Here is an 11,848-nt window from a genome sequence, read left to right as displayed (position 1 = left end):
GGCCTGGCCTGGCCTGGCCTGGCCTGGCCTGGCCTGGCCTGGCCCTCCTGGCCTGGCCCTGGCCTGGCCTGGCCTGGCCTGAGCCTGGCCTGGCCTGGCCTGGCCTGCCTGGCCTGGCCTGCCCTGGCCTGGCCTGGCCCTGCCTGCCCTGCCCTGCCTGCCTACCTGCCTAAGCCTGGCCTGTTCCTGCCTTCTCTATTTTCGCCTGGCCTACCCTATTTTGGCCTGCCTGGCCTGGCCTGCCTCCTGGCCTGACTGGCCTGGCCTGGCCTGGCCTGGCCTGGCCTGGCCCTGGCCTGGCCTGGCCTGGCCTGGCCTGGCCACTGGCCCCTCGCAGAAGAGCTGGCCTGGCCTAGCCTGCCTGGCCTGGCCTGGCCTGACCTGGCCTGGCCCTGGCCTGAGCCTGGCCTGGCCTGGCCTGAGCCTGGCCTGGCCTGGCCTGGCCCTGGCCTGGCCTGGCCTGGCTGCCTGTCTTTCGGCCTGGCCTGGCCTGGCCTGGCCTGGCCTGGCCTGGCCTGGCCTATTTCTTCAGCCTGGCCCTGCCCTCTTCATGCCTGCTTCCTCTTCTTCTTCAGCCTGGCCTGGCCTGGCTTCCCTGGCCTGGCCTGGCCCTGAGCCTGGCCTGGCCTGGCTAAGCTGGCCTGGCCTGGGCCTGGGCCTGGCCTGGCCTGGCCTGGCCTGGCCTGGCCTGCGGCCTGGCCTGGCCTGGCCTGGCCTGGCCTGCCTGCCTGCCCTGGCCTGAGCCTGGCCTGGCCTGGCCTGGCCTATTTCTGAGCCTGGCCTGGCCTGGCCTGGCCTGGCCTGGCCTGGCCTGCCTCCTGGCCTGGCCTGGCCTGGCCTGGCCTGGCCTGGCCTGCCTGGCCTGGCCTGGCCTGGCCTGGCCTGGCCTAGCCTGGCCTGGCCTGAGCCTGAGCTGCCTTGGCCTGGCTTGCCTATTTTGCCTGCTGGCCTGGCCTGAGCCTGGCCCTGCTGGCGCTGCCTGCCCTGGCCTGGCCTGAGCCCTGGCCTGGCCTGGCCTGGCCTGGCCTGGCCTGCTCGCTCTGCTTCTTTCGGCCTGGCCTGGCCTGGGCCCTGTTCCTGCCTCCTCCTGGACCTGGCCTGACCTGGGCCTGGCCTGAGCCTGGCCTGGCCTGGGCCTGGCACCTGGCCCTGTTTCTTCTTCAGCCTGGCCTGGCCTGGCCTGGCCTGAGCCTGCCTGCCTGGCCTGCCTGGCCCTGGCCTGAGCCTCACCTGAGCCTGGCCTGGCCTGGCCTGACTGGCCTGGCCTGGCCTGGCCTGGCCTGGCCTGGCCTGGCCTGCTCTTTGCCTGAGCCTGGCCTGGCCTGGCCTGACTTGTGGCTGCCTGCCCTGCCTGCCTCCTCCCCCTGGCCTGGCCCTGGCCATGGCCTATCCTGGCCTGGCCTGGCCTGTCCTTTGCTCTGGCCCTGGCCTGGCCTGGCCTGGCCTGGCCTGGCCATCTGGCCTGGCCTGGCCTGGCCTGGCCTGGCCTCGGCCTGGCCTGGCCCTGGCCCTGGCCTGGCCTGGCCTGGCCTGGCCTGGCCTGGCCCTGGCCTGGCCTGGCCTGGCCTGGCCTCTGGCCTGGCCTGGCCTGGCCTGGCCTGGCCTGGCCTGGCCTGGCCTGCTCGCCTGCACCTGGCCTGGCCTGGCCTGGCCTATTTCTTCAGCCTGGCCTCAAGCCTGGCCTATTTTTCTTTCAGCTGGCCTGTGCACTCATTTATTCTTCCTGAGCCTGACACCAGCCCTGGCCCTGGCCTGGCCTGTTTTTGGCCTGGCCTGGCCTGGCCCTGGCCTGGCCTGTGCTGTGTGTTGCCCCTGGCCCTGGCCTGGCCTGGCCTGGTACATTTCTTTGGCCTGGCCTACTGGCTATTTTCTTCTTTCTATTTCTTCAGCCTAGCCACAGCCTGACCTGGCCTGCCTGCCTGCCTTTCTCCCCTTTGTATGGCCTGGGCCCTGGCCTATTCGTACCTGGGCCTGGCCCTGACCTTGGCCCGTTTCCAATACCCCCTGAGTCATCTGGGATAGGTTTGTGTTGCACTTTTTTAAGTCACCAAGAGAGCCAAACACTAGCAGAATCCATCAGACGAGACTAAGTTTTGAAATCCACCTAGCCCCCTCCAAAGCACATCGATGGACACTACGCAGCCTCCCAGAGTCACAACAAAACAAACCCCAGCTCCCCACAACATTACCTTCTCCACATACATAATTGGACAGGGTGTCCGATGGAGTTTTTATCCGTTTACCCTATGTGCAAAAACATAACCACATTTTGAAATCCACCTAGCCCCCTCCAAAGCACATCAATCGACATCTACGGCCTCCCAGAAGTACAACAAAACAAACCCCAGCTCCACGACATTACCTTCTCCACATACAGAATTGGACAGGGGTGTCCAATTGAGTTTTTATCCCTGTATGTGTAAAAAACATAACAACATTTTGAAATCCACCTAGCCCCCTCCAAAGCACATCAATGGACATCTACGGCCTCCCAGAAGTACAACAACACAAACCCCAGCTCCCCACGACATTACCTTCTCCACATACAGAATTGGACAGGGGTGTCCGATGGAGTTTATCCCTGTACCCTAACCCCTAACCCCTAACCCTAACCCTAACCCTAACCCTAACCCTAACCCTGACCCTAACCCCTAACCCCTAACCCTAACCCTAACCCAAATTTTGAAATCCACCCTAGCCCCCTCCAAAGCACATCGGGATGGACATCTTACGGCCTCCCAGGAGTACAACAAAACAAACCCCAGCTCCTCACGACATTACCTTCTCCACATACAGAATTGGACAGGGTGTCCGATGGAGTTATTATCCCTGTACCTAACCCTAACCTAACCCTAACCCTAACCCTAACCTAACCCTAACCCTAACCCTAAACCCTAAACCCTAACCCTAACCCCTAACCCTAACCCCTAACCCTAACCCTAACCCTAACCCCTAACCCTAACCCTAACCCCTAACCCTAACATCGATTGACATCTACAGCCTCCCAGGAGTACAGCAAAACAAACCCCAGCTCCCCACGACATTACCTTCTCCACATACAGAATTGGACAGGGGTGCAAAAAAAGTGCCCTCTAAAACCATCTAGGAGCACGTTTCAATACCCCTTGAGTCATCTGGAATAGGTTTGTGTTGCACTTTTTTTTAAGTCACCAAAGAGCCAAACACACTTTTTTTAGTCTCAAGAGAAACACTTTTTTTTTGACTTAGTCTCCGGCTGTTGGATTCTGTTAAAGCTGTGGCACATGTGCCGCAACTTTAACAGAATCCAACAGCCGGAGACTAAGTCGTGTTTCTTAAAAATAAAAATAAAAGCCCTGTAAAACTATCTAGGAGCACGTTTCAATACCCCCTGAGTCATCTGGGATAGGTTTGTGTTGCACTTTTTTTTAAGTCACCAAAGAGCCAAACACTTAGCAGAATCCATCAGACGGAGACTAAGTTTTGAAATCCACCTAGCCCCCTCCAAAGCACATCGATGGACATCTACAGCCTCCCAGGAGTACAACAAAACAAACCCCAGCTCCCCACAACATTACCTTCTCCACATACATAATTGGACAGGGGTGTCCGATGGAGTTTTTATCCCTTTACCCTATGTGCAAAAAACATAACCACATTTTGAAATCCACCTAGCCCCCTCCAAAGCACATCAATCGACATCTACGGCCTCCCAGAAGTACAACAAAACAAACCCCAGCTCCCCACGACATTACCTTCTCCACATACAGAATTGGACAGGGGTGTCCAATTGAGTTTTTATCCCTGTATGTGTAAAAAACATAACAACATTTTGAAATCCACCTAGCCCCCTCCAAAGCACATCAATGGACATCTACGGCCTCCCAGAAGTACAACAAAACAAACCCCAGCTCCCCACGACATTACCTTCTCCACATACAGAATTGGACAGGGGTGTCCGATGGAGTGTTTATCCCTGTACCCTAACCCTAACCCTAACCCTAACCCTAACCTAACCCTAACCCCTAACCCTAACCCTAACCCTAACCCTAACCCTAACCCATTTTGAAATCCACCTAGCCCCCTCCAAAGCACATCGATGGACATCTATGGCCTCCCAGGAGTACAACAAAACAAACCCCCAGCTCCTCCACGACATTACCTTCTCCACATACAGAATTGGACAGGGGTGTCCGATGGAGTTTTTATCCCTGTACCCTAACCCTAACCCTAACCCTAACCCTAACCTAACCCTAACCCTAACCCTAACCCTAACCCTAACCCTTCAAACCCTAACCCTAACCTAACCCTAACCCTAAACCCTAACCCTAACCCTAACCTAACCCTAACCCTAACCCTAACCCTAACCCCTAACCCTAACCCTAACCCCTAACCCTAACATCGATTGACATCTCGGCCTCCCAGGAGTACAGCAAAACAAACCCCAGCTCCCCACGACATTACCTTCTCCATACAGAATTGGACAGGGGTGCAAAAAAGTGCCCTCTAAAACCATCTCAGGAGCACGTTTCAATACCCCTTGAGTCATCTGGAATAGGTTTGTGTTGCACTTTTTTTAAGTCACCAAAGAGCCAAACACTTTTTTTTTTTAAGAAACACGACTTTGTCTCCGGGTTGTTGGATTCTGTTAAAGCTGTGGCACATGTGCCGCAACTTTAACAGAATCCAACAACCGAGACTCAATCGGTGTTTTCTTAAAAATAAAAATAAAGCCCTGTAAAACTATCTAGGACACGTTTCAATACCCCTGAGTCTCTGGGATAGGTTTGTTTTGCACTTTTTAAGTCACCAAAGAGTCAAACACTTTAGCAGAATCCATCAGACGGAGACTAAGTTTTGAAATCCACCTAGCCCCTCCAAAGCATCGATGGACATCTCAGCCTCCCAGGAGTACAACAAAACAACCCCAGCTCCTCACGACATTACCTTCTCCACATACAGAATTGGACAGGGTGTCCGATGGAGTTTTTATCCCTGTACCTAACCACTAACCCTAACCCTAACCTAACCCTAAACCTAACCTAACCTAACCTAACCTACCTAACCTAACTTCTAACCTAACCTAAACCTAAACCCTAACCTATTCCTTCAACTAACCTAACCTAACCTAATCTTAACCTAACCCTAACCCCTAACCCTAACATCGATTGACATCTACGGCCTCCCAGGAGTACAGCAAAACAAACCCCAGCTCCCCACGACATTACCTTCTCCACATACAGAATTGGACAGGGGTGCAAAAAAAGTGCCCTCTAAAACCATCTAGGAGCACGTTTCAATACCCCTTGAGTCATCTGGAATAGGTTTGTGTTGCACTTTTTTTTAAGTCACCAAAGAGCCAAACACTTTTTTATTTTTTTTTAAGAAACACGACTTAGTCTCCGGCTGTTGGATTCTGTTAAAGCTGTGGCACATGTGCCGCAACTTTAACAGAATCCAACAGCCGAGACAGTTCCGTGTTTCTTAAAAATAAAAATAAAAGCCCTGTAAAACTATCTAGGAGCACGTTTCAATACCCCCTGAGTCATCTGGGATAGGTTTGTTTTGCACTTTTTTTTAAGTCACCAAAGAGTCAAACACTTAGCAGAATCCATCAGACGGAGACTAAGTTTTGAAATCCACCTAGCCCCCTCCAAAGCACATCGATGGACATCTACAGCCTCCCAGGAGTACAACAAAACAAACCCCAGCTCCCCACAACATTACCTTCTCCACATACATAATTGGACAGGGGTGTCCGATGGAGTTTTTATCCCTTTACCCTATGTGCAAAAAACATAACCACATTTTGAAATCCACCTAGCCCCCTCCAAAGCACATCAATCGACATCTACGGCCTCCCAGAAGTACAACAAAACAAACCCCAGCTCCCCACGACATTACCTTCTCCACATACAGAATTGGACAGGGGGTGTCCAATTGAGTTTTTATCCCTGTATGTGTAAAAAACATAACAACATTTTGAAATCCACCTAGCCCCCTCCAAAGCACATCAATGGACATCTACGGCCTCCCAGAAGTACAACAAAACAAACCCCAGCTCCCCACGACATTACCTTCTCCACATACAGAATTGGACAGGGGTGTCCGATGGAGTTTTTATCCCTGTACCCTAACCCTAACCCTAACCCTAACCCTAACCCTAACCCTGACCCTAACCCTAACCCTAACCCTAACCCTAACCCTAACCCAAATTTTGAAATCCACCTAGCCCCCTCCAAAGCACATCGATGGACATCTACGGCCTCCCAGGAGTACAACAAAACAAACCCCAGCTCCTCACGACATTACCTTCTCCACATACAGAATTGGACAGGGGTGTCCGATGGAGTTTTTATCCCTGTACCTAACCCTAACCCTAACCCTAACCCTAACCCTAACCCTAAACCCTAACCCTAACCCTAACCCTAACCCTAACCCTAACCCCTAACCCTAACCCTAACCCTAACCCTAACCCTAAACCCTAAACCCTAACCCTAACCCCTAACCCTAACCCCTAACCCTAACCCTAACCCTAACCCTAACCCTAACCCCTAACCCTAACATCGATTGACATCTACGGCCTCCCAGGAGTACAGCAAAACAAACCCCAGCTCCCCACGACATTACCTTCTCCACATACAGAATTGGACAGGGGTGCAAAAAAAGTGCCCTCTAAAACCATATAGGAGCACGTTTCAATACCCCTTGAGTCATCTGGAATAGGTTTGTGTTGCACTTTTTTTTAAGTCACCAAAGAGCCAAACACACTTTTTTTTAAGTCACCAAAGAGCCAAACACTTTTTTTTTTAAGAAACACGACTTAGTCTCCGGCTGTTGGATTCTGTTAAAGCTGTGGCACATGTGCCGCAACTTTAACAGAATCCAACAGCCGGAGACTAAGTCGTGTTTCTTAAAAATAAAAATAAAAGCCCTGTAAAACTATCTAGGAGCACGTTTCAATACCCCCTGAGTCATCTGGGATAGGTTTGTGTTGCACTTTTTTTTAAGTCACCAAAGAGCCAAACACTTAGCAGAATCCATCAGACGGAGACTAAGTTTTGAAATCCACCTAGCCCCCTCCAAAGCACATCGATGGACATCTACAGCCTCCCAGGAGTACAACAAAACAAACCCCAGCTCCCCACAACATTACCTTCTCCACATACATAATTGGACAGGGGTGTCCGATGGAGTTTTTATCCCTTTACCCTATGTGCAAAAACATAACCACATTTTGAAATCCACCTAGCCCCTCCAAAGCACATCAATCGACATCTACGGCCTCCCAGAAGTACAACAAAACAAACCCCAGCTCCCCACGACATTACCTTCTCCACATACAGAATTGGACAGGGGTGTCCAATTGAGTTTTTATCCCTGTATGTGTAAAAAACATAACAACATTTTGAAATCCACCTAGCCCCCTCCAAAGCACATCAATGGACATCTATGGCCTCCCAGAAGTACAACAAAACAAACCCCAGCTCCCCACGACATTACCTTCTCCACATACAGAATTGGACAGGGGTGTCCGATGGAGTTTTTATCCCTGTACCCTAACCCTAACCCTAACCCTAACCCTAACCCTAACCCTGACCCTAACCCTAACCCTAACCCTAACCCTAACCCTAACCCTAACCCAAATTTTGAAATCCACCTAGCCCCCTCCAAAGCACATCGATGGATATCTACGGCCTCCCAGGAGTACAACAAAACAACAGGGGTGTCCAATTAAGTTTTTATGCCTGTACCCTAACCCTAACCCTAACCCCAACCCTAACCCTAACCCTAACCCTCTGATGAAGCCTAGTAAGGCGAAACGTCAGGCAGCGCTTTTTATTTGTATATTTGTAAACAATTTTTTATGACTTTTTGGACACCCCCTTTTTTTAAAACAGGGGATTCAGATACTTTTAAAACCAAAAGGACTACAAAATCAACAAACAATTCAAGTGCAGGAGCACACCGATAACATCCACTATTGGATTCTTCCATTCTTCCTCCATCACTAAGGGTAGGCCACCCATATATATATATATATTGTCCACTTGTTCTTCCCTAAGGAAAATACAAAATTGTTTTTATACTACCATTGGAACAAAGTGGAAACTACAAAGGAAGAACCACCAAACACTTCCAGTTCCATACCTTTAATGGTGGATGTTTTTTGGTTTTGTGTAGTCTTTAAATGAAAATGATTACATCCTAAATCCACCAGATGGCAGTGAGAGTTTACTCCTTGAGAGTTCACCTGTAAAAGTGAGTGTTTGTTAGATTGAGTGTGGTTTCTAGTTCTCTTCCCAGTCCGGTCATTAATCATTGTGTGTTTTATGTAAACCCCTTTTTTTTTTAAACCTACCCTACCCTTCCTCTTTTTCTATGCTTGTTTTAGATAGGGATCTTTATATGCTTACCTTACCTGTTTACATTGTTTTTAGCCATCAGCCTTAGAGACAACAGATGCCAATATGTCTGTCCCTCTCCACAATAGCTATGGGAGTTTGGCTCGAATATTGACTTGGGTGAGTGCACCCCAGCCCTTACCATGAACATAAGGGGAGAGACAGATTATTAATAGACCTATGGCCCCTGTAGATCTGGTACTTACCAAAAAGTACTTTAAGTTACTGCAGGCTCTACACCATTCAGAGATTTTGGCCAACTCTGTTACTATGGGTTCTTGCCCCCCTGGGATGCTTAGACAGGTTGCTAAGCTATCTGCTTTTATTAAACCCTCTTCACCTACTATAGACACTTTAGAGAAGGTTAAGCAGAATACTGCACAGTGGATGGAGGTTAACATGAGTATATTACAGGAACATTATGATATGGTGATAGCGCTGGGTTTAGAGGAACTTCATGATTTTCACCTGGAGGCCTTTAATAAGGCAGTAGTTTGGGGAAAAGCCAGATATAGGCACAAGTTTACTATAACTTCAGTGGATACATTGAGATCCATGCTACAGGCCCGTCGAGTAGCTCCATCTACTCAGACACCTTTAACATTGTGTCCTATGGAGTTTCCACCTTTGCCTAAGATTTCCCAACCTTTGAGGCCCAAATCGATGGACATCTACGGCCTCCCAGGAGTACAACAAAACAAACCCCAGCTCCCCACGACATTACCTTCTCCACATACAGAATTGGACAGGGGTGTCCAATTGAGTTTTTATCCCTGTACCCTATGTGCAAAAAACATAACCACATTTTGAAATCCACCTAGCCCCCTCCAAAGCACATCGATTGACATCTACGGCCTCCCAGGAGTACAGCAAAACAAACCCCAGCTCCCCACGACATTACCTTCTCCACATACAGAATTGGACAGGGGTGTCCAATTGAGTTTTTATCCCTGTACCCTATGTGCTAAAAAACATAACCACATTTTGAAATCCACCTAGCCCCCTCCAAAGCACATCAATGGACATCTACGGCCTCCCAGGAGTACAACAAAACAAACCCCAGCTCCCCACGACATTACCTTCTCCACATACAGAATTGGACAGGGGTGTCCAATTTAGTTTTTATCCCTGTACCCTAACCCTAACCCTAACCCTAACCCCTAAACCCTAAACCCTAACCCTAACCCTAACCCTAACCCTAACCCTAACCCTAACCCCTAACCCTAACCCTAACCCTAACCTCCCCTAACCCCTAACCTAACCCCAACCCTAACCCTAACCCCCTAACCCTAACCCCTAACCTAACCCTACCTAACCCTAACCCTTCCCTAACCCCTAACCCTAACTTCTAACCCCTAACCCTAACCACCCTAACCCCTAACCCTAACCCTAACCCTAACCCTAACCCCTAAACCCTAACCCTAACCCGTGCCATTGTTGTGGTGACCCTCCACCGTTGTAAATGCTTTTCACATTGGATGTTCGCTGCCTACTGGGGACCCAGGTTTGTGCCCACCGAGAAAACAATTATGTTTCCACTGTGATTAACAACTCTTTCCACAACAGAACCACACCAAAGGAGTCCAACACCAAAACAATATGGAACCCCAATCACAATGCCCATTTCCTCTGTCATTTAATTTGGTTTATTTCTTTGATTTTGTCTCAAAAAAACTCATTTCCAGGATCACCCCATCACTTACCTCAATATATCCGGCTTACAGTCATGTTCTGGGTGGACCAGTGGGCGGCGAAAAGCAGTGGAACGTGGGTAGATAAGAGATCTTCAAACAATTACACCCACCGGTCTGAATGAGCGTTTTTAACCAGTTAGATGGGATCAATCGAAAGGGATAGCACTTGTTTACAGGGATCTCAAGGAGGTGAAAGAAGGATGCACTATTCAAACAAAAAATAAAGTTTAAGTGGGTTTGTCTAATATTTAATATTTGCATGCTTATCTTAAATAGTTTTATTCCTTCCTTTTTTAGGTATTTGATTTTGTTTTGACATTTTAGCACTTTATCTCTTAGCACTTTGTCTTCTAGCGCTTATATATGTGTATATCATTTTATATATGTATTATTAAAGCATCTATCCCCTGATCCCTTGAATATTTTAATATCTCAGTCCCTTCATGGTCCTAGATAACCACTCAGACTATCATTTAGAAACAATAATAACCTACTTACTTTTGGTAAGGTTTGTAGGGGGTAATCTAGATAATTTTAACAGTTGAATGGTTTATAGCATTATATTGGAGGGGCACACAACAATAGGCCTGCGCACCACAAGACAAACCAGTCTCTTTTTAACCCTACCCTAATTCAAAACCTAACCCTAACCCTAACCCTAACCCTCCTCTGGTCATCCTGGTATTGGTCGGACAGTGCACTGCCTTAGTGGGAAGTGCTGGTGGCCCACTTTAGCTAAGGACGTGAGGGTTTATGTTTCCTCCTGCTCGGTGTGCGCCCAGTGTATGGCGCCTAGACACCTGCCCAGAGGGAAGTTACAACCCCTACCCGTTCCACAACGGCCGTGGTCTCACCTATCGGTGGATTTTGTCACGGACCTTTCCCCCTCCCAGGGGAACACGACGATCTTGGTCGTTGTGGATCGGTTTTCGAAGGCCTGCCGTCTCATTCCTATGCCAGGTCTCTCTACTGCCCTACAAACTGCTGACGCCCTATTCACACATGTCTTCCGGCACTACGGTGTGCCTGAGGATATATTGTCTGATCGGGGTCCCCAGTTCACCTCTAGAGTCTGGAGGGTATTTTTGGAACGTCTGGGGGTCTCGATTAGCCTTACCTCAGGTTTTCACCCCGAGAGTAATGGGCAGGTGGAGAGACTGAACCAGGATGTGGGTAGGTTTCTGAGGTCCTATTGCCAGGACCGGCAGGAGGAGTGGTCGGGGTATATTCCCTGGGCAGAGATAGCCCAAAACTCACTCCGTCACTCCTCCACTAACCTTACACCTTTTCAGTGTGTGCTAGGTTATCAGCCGGTCCTGGCACCTTGGCATCAGAGCCAGATCGAAGCCCCTGCAGTGGACGAGTGATTTCGGCGCTCGGAAGAAACCTGGAACGCTGTGCATGTCCATCTGCAGCGGGCTATCAGGCGGCAAAAGGCGAGCGCCGATCGCCACCGCAGTGAGGCTCCGGTGTATGCACCGGGAGATCGGGTCTGGCTCTCGACCTGAAACCTGCCCCTTCGCCTGCCCTGCCAGAAGCTGGGTCGGCGGTTTGTGGGGCCATTTAAAGTCCTGAGGATATTGAACGAGGTATGTTATAGGTTACAACTGCCCATTAATTACCGCATTAACCCCTTGTTCATCTCCGTAGAACAGCGCCGGAGAAGATGGCTGCCGTTTTACAGCCCTCTAACCAATTGTACTATTATGTGTGTTTTTCCGCGTTATTTGTAATTTATTTTGTACATAATGTTTCTGCCATCGTCTCTTA

Source organism: Coregonus clupeaformis, unplaced genomic scaffold (assembly GCF_020615455.1).
Source record: "Coregonus clupeaformis isolate EN_2021a unplaced genomic scaffold, ASM2061545v1 scaf0769, whole genome shotgun sequence".
In the NCBI taxonomy this organism is placed as follows: Eukaryota; Metazoa; Chordata; class Actinopteri; order Salmoniformes; family Salmonidae; genus Coregonus; species Coregonus clupeaformis.
The sequence above is the reverse complement of the archived record's forward strand: the minus strand, read 5'-3'. Positions refer to the sequence as shown.